The 14593-nt window shown below is 50.2% G+C and overlaps 2 protein-coding genes across 4 annotated transcripts in view; one reads left to right on the top strand and one right to left on the bottom strand.

The window, feature by feature from the left end:
* LOC142497992 (guanylate-binding protein 1-like) overlaps positions 1–14593 on the top strand; it is an 851842-nt gene that overhangs the window by 215604 nt on the left and 621645 nt on the right. The window lies entirely within an intron of this gene.
* Positions 1–14593, bottom strand: part of LOC142497987 (guanylate-binding protein 6-like) — a 159475-nt gene that overhangs the window by 103332 nt on the left and 41550 nt on the right. Inside the window, exon 1 of one of the 3 annotated variants that reach the window (XM_075606488.1) lies at positions 9890–10320. The exons of the other annotated variants lie outside the window; for them this stretch is intronic. The gene's annotated coding sequence lies outside the window, so the exon portion shown is untranslated. Of the gene's footprint in view, positions 1–9889; positions 10321–14593 lie in introns of those variants that run through there. 3 annotated transcript variants of the gene reach the window in all.

Here is a 14593-nt window from a genome sequence, read left to right as displayed (position 1 = left end):
CCAGGAACACACAGCATCACACAGCCAGGATCACACAGGATCTCACAGCCAGGATCACACAGGATCACACAGTATCTCACAGCCAGGATCACACAGTATCTCCAGGATCACACAGTATCTCCCAGCCAGGATCACACAGTATCTCCCAGCCAGGATCACACAGTATCTCCCAGCCAGGATCACACAGTATCTCACAGCCGGGATCACACAGTATCTCACAGCCAGGATTACACAGTATCTCACAGCCAGGAACACACAGCATCTCACAGCCAGGATCACACAGTATCTCCCAGCCAGGATCACACAGTATCTCACAGCCAGGATCACACAGTATCTCACAGCCAGGATCCCACAGCATCTCACAGCCAGGATCACACAGCATCTCACAGCCAGGATCACACAGTATCTCACAGCCAGGATCACACAGGATCTCACAGCCAGGATCACACAGTATCTCACAGCCAGGAACACACAGCATCTCACAGCCAGGATCACACAGTATCTCACAGCCAGGATCACACAGGATCTCACAGCCAGGATCACACAGTATCTCACAGCCAGGAACACACAGCATCTCACAGCCAGGATCACACAGTATCTCACAGCCAGGATCACACAGTATCTCACAGCCAGGATCACACAGTATCTCACAGCCAGGATCACACAGCATCTCACAGCCAGGAACACAGAGTATCTCACAGCCAGGATCACACAGTATCTCACAGCCAGGATCCCACTGCATCTCACAGCCAGGATCACACAGTATCTCACAGCCAGGATCACACAGCGTATCTCACAGCCAGGATCACACAGTATCTCACAGCCAGGATCACACAGTATCTCACAGCCAGGAACACACAGCATCTCACAGCCAGGATCACACAGTATCTCACAGCCAGGATCACACAGTATCTCACAGCCAGGATCACACAGTATCTCACAGCCAGGATCACACAGTATCTCACAGCCAGGATTACACAGTATCTCACAGCCAGGATCACACAGTATCTCACAGCCAGGATCACACAGGATCTCACAGCCGGGATCACACAGTATATCACAGCCGGGATCACACAGCATCTCACAGCCAGGATCACACAGTATCTCACAGCCAGGATCACACAGTATCTCACAGCCAGGATCACACAGTATCTCACAGCCAGGATCACACAGCATCTCACAGCCGGGATCACACAGTATCTCACAGCCAGGATCACACAGGATCTCACAGCCGGGATCACACAGTATATCACAGCCGGGATCACACAGCATCTCACAGCCAGGATCACACAGTATCTCACAGCCAGGATCACACAGTATCTCACAGCCAGGATCACACAGTATCTCACAGCCAGGAACACACAGCATCTCACAGCCAGGATCACACAGCATCTCATAGCCAGGATCACACAGTATCTCACAGCCAGGATCCCACTGCATCTCACAGCCAGGATCACACAGCATCTCACAGCCAGGATCACAGCATCTCACAGCCAGGATCACACAGTATCTCACAGCCAGGATCACACAGCATCTCACAGCCAGGATCACACAGCATCTCACAGCCAGGAACACACAGCATCTCACAGCCAGGATCACACAGTATCTCACAGCCAGGAACACACAGCATCTCACAGCCAGGATCACACAGGATCTCACAGCCAGGATCACACAGTATTGTATCTCACAGCCAGGATCACACAGTATCTCACAGCCAGGAACACACTGCATCTCACAGCCAGGATCACACAGTATCTCACAGCCAGGATCACACAGTATCTCACAGCCAGGATCACACAGTATCTCACAGCCAGGATCACACAGTATCTCACAGCCAGGATCACACAGTATCTCACAGCCAGGATCACACAGAATATCACAGCCAGGAACACACAGCATCTCACAGCCAGGAACACACAGTATCTCACAGCCAGGATCACACAGAATCTCACAGCCAGGATCACACAGTATCTCCCAGCCAGGATCACACAGTATCTCACAGCCAGGATCACACAGTATCTCACAGCCAGGATCACACAGTATCTCACAGCCAGGATCACACAGTATCTCACAGCCAGGATCACACAGTATCTCACAGCCAGGATCACAGCATCTCACAGCCAGGATCACACAGTATCTCACAGCCAGGATCACACAGTATCTCACAGAGAGGATCACACAGCATCTCACAGCCAGGATCACACAGTATCTCAAAGCCAGGATCACACAGTATCTCAAAGCCAGGATCACACAGTATCTCACAGCCAGGATCACACAGCATCTCACAGCCAGGATCACACAGTATCTCACAGCCAGGATCCCACAGTATCTCACAGCCAGGATCACACAGTATCTCACAGAGAGGATCACACAGCATCTCACAGCCAGGATCACACAGTATCTCAAAGCCAGGATCACACAGTATCTCACAGAGAGGATCACACAGCATCTCACAGCCAGGATCACACAGTATCTCAAAGACAGGATCACACAGCATCTCACAGCCAGGATCACACAGTATCTCACAGCCAGGATCACACAGCATCTCACAGCCAGGATCACACAGTATCTCACAGCCAGGATCACACAGTATCTCACAGCCAGGATCACACAGTATCTCACAGCCAGGATCACACAGTATCTCACAGCCAGGATTACACAGTATTTCACAGCCAGGATCACACAGTATCTCACAGCCAGGATCACACAGTATCTCACAGCCAGGATCACACAGTATCTCACAGCCAGGATCACACAGTATCTCACAGCCAGGAACACACAGCATCTCACAGCCAGGATCACACAGTATCTCACAGCCAGGATCACACAGTATCTCACAGCCAGGATCACACAGTATCTCACAGCCAGGATCACACAGTATCTCACAGCCAGGATCACACAGGATCTCACAGCCAGGATCACACAGTATCTCACAGCCAGGCTCACACAGCATCTCACAGCCAGGATCACACAGTATCTCACAGCCTGGATCAATAGACGACAGAGAAGCCCAATGCTACATCCAACATGACAGAAACACACAGTAAAATACTTATATAGTCTCTTGAAATAGGTTAATTTAGTTTAACCCTTTGACCAAAGCATTGTAAGCTTGCGAGCCACGTCAAGGCAGACACCCGTTCGCAAGTCCTAACACTACCAGATAAAATAATAATATACCTCTATTAGGATTAAAATTCTCATTTACCTCTATTAGGAGGGAGAAAGACCACGTTGGGTCTATATCCAGCAGAATGAGGCACTTGCAAACTAGGGAAGTGGGGAGGGGCGGGCTTAAAACCTGGGAAGGAGGAGCCACTAACCTCCACCAGCTGAAACAGCTGAGAATGGGTTAACAAAACACAGAACCCCAGTAAGCTCTTTTTGGGAACCCCTGAGCCCCCACAAAATATATATATATATGTATTTAAGTGTCAAAATGGAGTGCTATTGAGCGTGGCATATGTATACAACAGATGGCAGAGAAGCCCAATGCTACATCCAACATGACAGAAACACACAGTAAAATACTTATATATTCTCTTGAAATAGGGTCATTTAGTTTAACCCTTTGGCCAAAGCGTTTTAAGCTTGCGAGCCACGACAAGGCAGACACCTGTTCGCAAGTCCTAACATTGGACGTTCAATGTTGTCAGTCTCCTACTTGGAGCTGTTTTAATGTAGTTTCTGTAGGTTCCTGTTTCAGTCTGTTTAGATCACAGAACTTGGCTAATTCAGTCTAGTCTGTGCAGTCAGCGAGCACTGTTGCCACTCCTCCCATCTCTGTGTGTACATGCTGTGAACTTACTAACACTGTGGCTGTGAGTGCCAGTCCCTGTATTCACAGGACATGTATTTCATGTGACAGCCAAACAATCACAGAGCTGGTCAATTGAATGTTCATGTTAGGAGGATTGGATATTTTTCCATTACTTTCTATTTGGTCTCGCTGACCTCTATATAGCTACCATCTGGTCTAACAGCTGATCCAGAGGGGTTAACACCCTGACCTATTGCATCCTATGCCTTCCAAATCCCACCATCATTAGCTGGTTAATTGGGATACCACTATCATACATACTAGACGACATAGATGCTTGATATTTTTGATTTAATTTATTTTTAACTCACGTTACACCTACCTTTGGTAATATATGTTTTAAGTCAATCTATTAAAAGTTACTTTTTACACCTAGTGGTGTGCAGTTTAGTGAATTCTTTTAGGGGCACAATCACTTTGTGTTTCCCTCCCCCCCCCCCTTTTCTGATTCACTAGTCAGTTCACAGTTTGCACCCACTACTCGATTACCTTATTTACTATATAACTACACAATAAGTATGGTTTTGTGATCACTCCCCATCCCTCCCTTTGTCTCCTAACACTACCAGATAAAATACTAATATACCTCTATTAGGATTAAAATTCTCATTTACCTCTATTAGGCGGGAGAAAGACCACATTGGGTCTATATCCAGCAGAATGAAAGGACCTGCAAACAAGGGAAGTGGGGAGGGGCTTAAACCCTGGGAAGGAGGAGCCACTGACCTCCACCAGCTGAAAATAGGTTAACAAAACACAGAACCCCAGCAAGCTCTTTTTGGGAAACCCTGAGCCCCCACAATATATATATATATATGTATATGTGTCAAAATGGAGTGCTATTGAGCGTGGCATATGTATACAACAGACGACAGAGAAGCCCAATGCTACATCCAACATGACAGAAACACACAGTAAAATACTTATATATTCTCTTGAAATAGGCAGACACCCGTTTGCAAGTCCTAACACTACCTGATAAAATACTAATATACCTTCCCTAGTTTGCAGGTCCTTTCATAAGCTTAAAAGTCAATCATTGCCCCTTCTGTTAAAGGGCTATAAGAGCTGACACTCTATTTAAACATGCAGCAGTGTGCTCCCAAAGAGGGAGGCAACATTCAGAGCGAGGGATTGAAAGACAAGTGTTTTTCACTAATAACAATTAACCAATTAAGACCCAGAGCCTATATATAGTATGTACAATGAGCATCCGGCAGGAACCTGACAAAGCTTATTGCGAAACGCGTTGTTCCCTGCTAGAGCTCATTGAGAGAGGGACCCAGCCACCCACAGGACATCCGGTGTAGATCCTCCTTTCCGGTTCCACTGCCGGACGCGCCAGTGAGAACACCAACGGAGGAAGAGATCTTGCCGGATCCAACCACGCGGCTGATGCTGGGCAACAAGAGTTGCCATTCAGTGTGAGTGTGTTTATTGTTTATTCACTTTGTATTTGCATTGTTTATTCCTGTCTATGCTTGTTTTTTCATGTTTTTACTGTCAACCGATAAAGACCTGTTTATATTACTAACCCTGGTTTTTCACATACTTTGGTCTATGGGCGACGGGGAAAGGAGCCACTCACACACCACACCCATTGGGGACAGTTTGCTGAGACGTACCTGCATCACCTAAACAGGCTGACATCACCCACTGAGGGAACGAACTCACATTAGGCCGTGTGAGTTTTATGTTTACTGTCACTCCTGCATAGGAGTTTACATTCACGAACCACAGTTAGCGTTGAGGGTGAAGTCTCACACAAGCCCGTGTGAGTCATTGAAACTAATTGTTCATGTTTCATTAACTGTATTATCCAGTGGTAATCCAATTTCACCACCCCCCACACATTCCCTGCCTCCTCCCCCCTCTCCCTCCCCGCCCCCCCCTCATTTCCCCCACACACGTTGATGTATGCACTAATACTGTGTTTTATTCTATTTTATTCTATTTTACTCCATCTTTTATTCAACTCCACTCTGTTCCACCAACATCGTGAGGTCCATGAGTTTGCGCTGACCATCTTCATACTTCCATTGCAACAATAAGAAGGACTCGGGGTTTCCTTCTTCAAGGTCAAGCAGCAGCTAAAAACCATCAAAAGGGCCAGTATACATTTTTTATACTCTTTTACACCACAACAGAATTTTTACATTTTTTAATTATTTAATATATCCTAGGCATTGAAATATTTCCTAGCCACACATCCCAGGGAGCGCCCCAGTTCAAACATCCACCCAGCTTGCTGATAGGCCTGCTGTAAACTGTCTTTAAGTCTCTGCACGTATTTGAAATGGGTAGCATTGTGTATCCCATCCGTCGAGACTCTAAGACGTACGTCCACTGGCAGTCTCGCCTCTCGCCCAAACATGAGGAAGTATGGGGAGAATCCCATTGACTCGTTCCTGGTGCAATGGTACGCATGCACCAGGGCCTCCACGTGTCGACTCCATTCAGTTTTCTGGGCACTCTGTAGTGTTCCGAGCATGTCCAGTAAGGTTCAATTAAAGCGCTCGGGCAGTGCATCTCCTTCGGGGTGATATGGGGTCGTTCGTGTCTTGGTGATGTTCAGCATTTTGAGTAGTTCTCTGATCAAAGTGCTCTCAAAGTCCCGCCCTTGGTCGGAGTGAAGGCGGTTGGGGAGACCATAGTGCACAAAGTACTTCTCCCATAATATTTTTGCAACTGTGATGGCTTTCTGATCTTTCGTGGAGAAGGCCTGGGCATACCGGGTGTAATGGTCGTTGATGACCAACACGTTGCATATTCCCCGCCTATCAGGCTCAATGCACAGAAAGTCCATACACACAAGGTCCATGGGGCCAGAACTCTTTAGATGGCCCATGGGGGCTGCTCGGGTAGGCAGGGTCTTGCGCTGTATACACCTTGTACAGCGGCGACAGTGACGTTCAACGGCCTCTCGCATCTTGGGCCAGAAAAAGCGATCTCTGACCAACCCAAAGGTCTTTTCTATCCCAAGATGTCCATGATCATCATGTAAGGACCCCAACACCAGGTATTGTAAGTTCTTAGGGAGAACTAGTTGCCGCCTATCCGGGTGGTTGTGGTACTGCACCACCCGATAGAGTAAGCAATTGTCTATTTCGAATTTGTCCCATTCCCGCATGAGCAAAGCCACTAATTCATTCGAAGCATGCTTCAGAAGGGCTGGATTCTTCCTTGCAACGGCTTGTCGGATGATACTGACAACAGGATCTCGTATTTGATAGTCTACCAGACCTTTCCACCGTAACACCTTGTCATGCGTGATGTGCATCCCATTTGGGTCGCAGTAGGCGGCTGGGACAGCCTGCGACCGGCATCCCAATGAATCGCCCACTCTTAATTCTGAAAAGGCCACTTGGTCGTTGACAATGGCGGCCATGCTACACATAGCTCGCACTCCGGGTCCTGGGAGTTCCTCCCATTCCTCATCATCTGAAATAGCACTTAGCCCGGGTCGTCTGGATAGAGCGTCAGCCCCTATATTCAAAGGTCCCGGCTTATACTTCATGGAGAACCTGTAGTTTCTTAGGGCAGCCAGCCAGCAGTGTCCGGCAGCGTCCAATTTGGGCGAGGTATTGACGTATGTGAGGGGATTGTTATCCATCCTTACCTCGAAGGTAACACCATACAGGTAATCGTGGAGCTTCTCGGTGATAGCCCACTTGAGAGCCAGAAACTCCAACTTGTGGACGGGGTATCTCTGTTCACTGGGGGCAGACTGCGACTGATGTAGGCTACAGGCCTAAGGCCCTCGGGGTGCTTCTGGTGCAGGACGGTGCCCAGTCCATTGAGACTGGCATCCACGTGCAGAACATATGGCTGTTCGGGATCAGCATACGCAAGCACCGGCGCTTCAGTCAGACATTTCTTCAATTTCAAGAAGGCCTGTTCACACTCAGACGTCCATTTATCACCAAACGGTTGGCGAGCAGGTAAAACAAAGGTTTCTCCCTACTAGAGTACCCTTCCACGAAACAACGGTAGTACCCACAGAATCCCAGGAAGGATCGCAGCTCCGTGACATTCTCAGGACGAGGCCAATTCACGACTGCTTCTACCTTGGCGGGGTCGGTGGCGATCCCTTGGGCGGACACGATGTGTCCCACGTAGGTCACTGAGGTATGGCAAAACCGGCACTTGTCAAGGGACAATTTCAACCCTTCGTTCCCCAGACGGTCTATCACTTTAAGCAACCGTTCTTCGTGCTCCTCTAGAGTTCTTCTGAAGACAATGATGTCATCCAGGTATACCAGACAATCCTGCGGGCTCATGTCTCCGATAGTCTTCTCCATCAGCCGTTGGAAGGTGGCAGGTGCCCCACATATACCTTGGGGCATACGTGTAATTTGGTAGAATCCCAAGGGGCAGACGAAAGCTGTTTTCTCCTGGTCTTCCGCATTCATAGGCACCTGATAGTACCCGGATCGGAGATCGAGCACGCTAAACCAGTGACTTCCTTTCAGCGCATTCAGTATCTCTTCAATGCGCGGAAGGTTATACTGCACCGACACACTTTATTCGAGCAAATACCCAGTATGTACCTGGCAGATACCTGGAATGCGCCGCTCCTCACCTCTGACAAGCCCCGTTGCGTTTGCCTTCCCAGCCTGGGTTCATTACAGAGTAGGTTAAAGCAACGCACAGCCAAGATCACACAGTATCTCACAGCCAGGATCACAAAGTATCTCACAGCCAGGATCACACAGTATCTCACAGCCAGGATCACACAGCATCTGACAGCCAGGATCACACAGTATCTCACAGCCAGGATCACACAGTAACTCACAGCCAGGATCAAACAGTATCTCACAGCCAGGATCACACAGTATCTCACAGCCAGGATCACACAGTATCTCACAGCCAGGATCACACAGCCAGGATCACACAGTATCTCACAGCCAGGATTACACAGTATCTCACAGCCAGGATCACACAGTATCTCACAGCCAGGATCACACAGCATCTCACAGTCAGGATCACAAAGTGTCTCACAGCCAGGATCACACTGCATCTCACAGCCAGGATCACACTGTATCTCAAAGCCAAGATCACACTGTATCTCACAGCCAGGGTCACACAGCATCTCACAGTCAGGATCACACAGTGTCTCACAGCCAGGATCACACAGTATCTCACAGCCAGGATCACACAGTATCTTACAGCCAGGATCACACAGTATCTCACAGCCTGGATCTCACCGCCAGGATCTGAGAGGATTCGGGGATTGCGTCCCTTGCGGCGCGGTTCCTCCTCTCTACATACCAGTACTGACGCGGCTGCTGCCTCCGATCCGCCCCCCGCTGGTGCGCGCACCCCGCTCTGTTTTCAAAGTGCGTGCGCACCCGCTCCTCTTCTGCCAGGTCACAGACCTTTAGCTCCGCCCCCTCGGTCACGCCGCGCCTCCGTCGCGCAACAAGCCCCAGCTGCGAGTCAAGATTGCTGTGTGCCCTTGTCTTCCTGCAGCCTATCCCTGTCTCCGCTGGGGCCACGCCTCTGCTCTGCCTCCTGCCTCATTGGTCACTTCCTGTATAAGAACCTGCTCAGTCTCATTGCTGAGCATAACATTGTGTAGCTGTACCGGGTATTCCCCCACCCAATCACAGATATAATGTGAGTGCGGAGAACCTACTGTTACCGGGTGTGGTGCTGAACCTGTTAGGCTCACAGGAGGGCTGAGCTTCCGCCACGGGGAACCTGGAGCAAATATATTATGAGTAACCCTGTACTCGGTGCAGCGCCTCCACCTGCGATGGTTCCCAGCAGAGCGGGAATTGTTCCTCGCAGGACACATACAAATAATCAGCACACCGTATGTATAATAACCAATACCTTTACTGATGTACATAGGAACCGTATAGCATCAACATAACGGGTGTCCCTCTCTAGAGGAGACACTGATTACTGCATCACGCAGGACGCTCCCCCTACACTGGGTGATCCCACCCCGTGTCCAGAAACCCCACACAATGTCCCGCACTCTTACAGAGAGAGGATATGTGTGACTGTGCAGTCACTAATGAAACTAATAGGCTCGTTGGTGCACTTGTTGGTAAGAGTTACCTGACGAGCACTCCAGTGCTCTGGCCTGCAATGGGCTTCACAAAGGATCCGATGATAGGAGAACACCGGAACCACCATCAGGGATGATCCCACGTGGAAAGCCTCTGCAGCAGCAGCGGAGGTCTGCGCCCAACCTTCTGAACGGATGCGCAGCGTCTGCTGAGTCCCTAACTGACTATGTGAACTAATTTGATGGTCACTGCTACTATAGGCCGTCCCTACAGCACAGCAACCTTAAATGGCTTCAAGGGAAAACTCCTAGGGGCCTACGGGGTAGCCTGTCCTATGCAGGTGGGTCACTGACCCCCTGCACCCACACTACCTCTCCCGTACCGCCCAGGTCCCCCCTGCCAAACTTCCACCTCACACTTCCAACCCCTGCAGCAACGTACTGCAACCTCACACGGTGCCCGCTTGTCAGCCCTCACAGCACTGACCGCTGTGACCTGACAAGAATGCACACCACGAACCTAAGGGCAGGGTCCCTAACTTGTGGCCATCCCTTATCACTTACCCACTAACCTGGTGGGGAGTTGGGGCCTGTCTGTGACTTGGGGGAACCTTACCTGGTGCAGGAGCTTCACTTGCTCCCTACACCCTTCCTTCCCCTTCCTGCTCCCAGCTCCAACTGCCGTTCTCAGCGCGCAAAATGTATCTTTCCCTCTCTGTGCAGGGATTCCTTGGCCCTCATTGGCCACTATGAGGCACCTGGTGTGCTTGGCCCTAAGCCTCATGGGAGTTGTAGTCCCGTGGAGGCTGCAATCACATTGGGGCCGCGTGCACGTTTTCCCTGCGCATGAGCGAATACCTAATGGCCACCTCAACTCCCTGACTCTATCTGTGCATGCGCGATCCTGCGTACGCCCGCGCAACCCGTCATGGCGGCCCCTGCTAGCCGTGTACGCCGGCCGAGCCTCGGGAGGGGGGTCTCCGGATCATGGAGGGCACTGGGGCAACACAGCCTTTGCGTGTGCTTGTCTTGTCCAGCCCAGCACAGTCTTGTCTTGTTCCCTGCAGTTAACCTCTCGTGTACCGACCTGGCTTTGCATTTGGATTTTCTCTGGCTCTTGACCCCTGGCTTACGGATAACGACTACGAGTACCTCTCCAACCATTGACCACAGGCTTACGGACTCCTACTACGTGTACCTCTCCAACCCACGGACCCCGGCAAGTATTGGATTAACCCTTTCTACTTTCCCAAACCCAGCAACGCTACAAACCACCTTCTGGACCCGCCCCCGCTACTGTGGGTTTGTGGCATAGTCCTTCCCACCTCAGTGCCGGGGTCAGGTCTTGTTTGTGGGCTCGCGCAAGCATTACAGGATCACGTAGTATCTCACAGCCAGGAACATACAGTATCTCACAGAGAGGATCACACAGTATCTCACAGCCAGGAACACACAGCATCTCACAGCCAGGAACATACAGTATCTCACAGAGAGGATCACACAGCATCTCACAGCCAGGAACACACAGCATCTCACAGCCAGGATCACACAGTATCTCACAGAGAGGATCACACAGTATCTCACAGCCAGGATCACACAGTATCTCACAGCCAGGATCACACTGCATCTCACAGCCAGGATCACACAGTATCTCACAGCCAGGATCACACAGCATCGCACAGCCAGGATCACACAGCATCTCACAGCCAGGATCACACAGTATCTCACAGCCAGGATCACACAGAATCTCACAGCCAGGATCACACAGCATCGCACAGCCAGGATCACACAGTATCTCACAGCCAGGATCACACAGTATCTCACAGCCAGGATCACACAGTATCTCACAGCCAGGATCACACAGCATCTCACAGCCAGGATCACACAGCATCTCACAGCCAGGATCACACAGTATCTCACAGCCAGGATCACACAGTATCTCACAGCCAGGATCACACAGTATCTCACAGCCAGGATCACACAGCATCTCACAGCCAGGATCACACAGAATCTCACAGCCAGGATCACACAGTATCTCACAGCCAGGATCACACAGTATCTCACAGCCAGGATCACACAGTATCTCACAGCCAGGATCACACAGCATCTCACAGCCAGGATCACACAGCATCTCACAGAGAGGATCACACAGTATCTCACAGCCAGGATCACACAGCATCTCACAGCCAGGATCACACAGCATCTCACAGCCAGGAACACACAGTATCTCACAGCCAGGGTCACACAGGATCTCACAGCCAGGATCACACAGTATCTCACAGCCAGGATCACACAGTATCTCACAGCCAGGATCACACAGTATCTCACAGCCAGGATCACACAGTATCTCACAGCCAGGATCACACAGCATCTCACAGCCAGGATTACACAGTATCTCACAGCCAGGATTACACAGTATCTCACAGCCAGGATCACACAGTATCTCACAGCCAGGATCACACAGTATCTCACAGCCAGGAACACACAGCATCTCACAGCCAGGATCACACAGTATCTCACAGCCAGGATCACACAGCATCTCACAGCCAGGAACACACAGCATCTCACAGCCAGGATCACACAGTATCTCACAGCCAGGATCACACATCATCTCACAGCCAGGATCACACAGTATCTCACAGCCAGGATCACACAGCATCTCACAGCCAGGATCACACAGGATCTCACAGCCAGGATCACACAGTATCTCACAGCCAGGATCACACAGTATCTCACAGCCAGGATCACACAGTATCTCACAGCCAGGATCACACAGTATCTCACAGCCAGGAACACACAGCATCTCACAGCCAGGATCACACAGTATCTCACAGCCAGGATCACACAGCATCTCACAGCCAGGAACACACAGCATCTCACAGCCAGGATCACACAGTATCTCACAGCCAGGATCACACAGCATCTCACAGCCAGGATCACACAGTATCTCACAGCCAGGATCACACAGCATCTCACAGCCAGGATCACACAGGATCTCACAGCCAGGATCATACAGTATCTCACAGCCAGGATCACACAGTATCTCACAGCCAGGATCACACAGTATCTCACAGCCAGGATCACACAGGATCACACAGGATCACACAGCATCTCACAGCCAGGATCACACAGTATATCACAGCCAGGATCACACAGTATCTCACAGCCAGGAACACACAGTATCTCACAGCCAGGATCACTCAGTATCTCACAGCCAGGATCACACAGTATCTCACAGCCAGGATCACACAGTATCTCACAGCCAGGATCACACAGTATCTCACAGCCAGGATCACACAGTATCTCACAGCCAGGATCACACAGTATCTCACAGCCAGGATCAATCAGTATCTCACAGCCAGGATCCCACAGTATCTCACAGCCAGGAACACACAGTATATCCCAGCCAGGATCACACAGTATCTCACAGCCAGGATCACTCAGTATCTCACAGCCAGGATCACACAGTATCTCACAGCCAGGATCACACAGTATCTCACAGCCAGGATCCCACAGTATCTCACAGCCAGGAACACACAGTATATCCCAGCCAGGATCACACAGTATCTCACAGCCAGGATCACTCAGTATCTCACAGCCAGGATCACACAGTATCTCACAGCCAGGATCACACAGTATCTCACAGCCAGGATCACACAGCATCTCACAGCCAGGATCACACAGTATCTCACAGCCAGGATCACTCAGTATCTCACAGCCAGGATCACACAGTATCTCACAGCCAGGATCACACAGTATCTCACAGCCAGGGTCACACAGCATCTCACAGCCAGGATCACACAGCATCTCACAGCCAGGATCACACAGCATCTCACAGCCAGGATCACACAGTATCTCACAGCCAGGATCACTCAGTATCTCACAGCCAGGATCACACAGTATCTCACAGCCAGGATCACACAGTATCTCACAGCCAGGGTCACACAGCATCTCACAGCCAGGATCACACAGTATCTCACAGCCAGGATCACGCAGTATCTCACAGCCAGGATCACACAGTATCTCACAGCCAGGATCACACAGGATCACACAGTATCTCACAGCCAGGATCACACAGTATCTCACAGCCAGGATCACACAGTATCTCACAGCCAGGATCACTCAGTATCTCACAGCCAGGATCACACAGCATCTCACAGCCAGGATCACACAGTATCTCACAGCCAGGATCACACAGCATCTCACAGCCAGGATCACACAGAATCTCACAGCCAGGATCACACAGAATCTCACAGCCAGGATCACACAGTATCTCACAGCCAGGATCACACAGCATCTCACAGCCAGGATCACACAGCATCTCACAGCCAGGATCCCACAGTATCTCACAGCCAGGATCCCACAGTATCTCCCAGCCAGGATCACACAGTATCTCACAACCAGGATCACACAGCATCTCACAGCCAGGATCACACAGTATCTCACATCCAGGATCACACAGTATCTCACAGCCAGGATCACACAGCATCTCACAGCCAGGATCACTCAGTATCTCACATCCAGGATCACATAGTATCTCACAGCCAGGAACACACAGTATCTCACAGCCAGGATCTCACAGAGTATCTCACAGCCAGGATCACACAGTATCACACAGCCAGGATCACTCAGTATCTCACAGCCAGGATCACACAGTATCTCACAGCCAGGATCACACAGTATCTCACAGCCAGGATCACACAGTATCTCACAGCCAGGATCACACAGTATCTCACAGCCTGGATCACACTGTA

The sequence above is a fragment of the Ascaphus truei genome, chromosome 6, assembly GCF_040206685.1.
Source record: "Ascaphus truei isolate aAscTru1 chromosome 6, aAscTru1.hap1, whole genome shotgun sequence".
Taxonomy (NCBI): Eukaryota; Metazoa; Chordata; class Amphibia; order Anura; family Ascaphidae; genus Ascaphus; species Ascaphus truei.
This window is presented reverse-complemented; position numbering and strand designations above follow the sequence as displayed.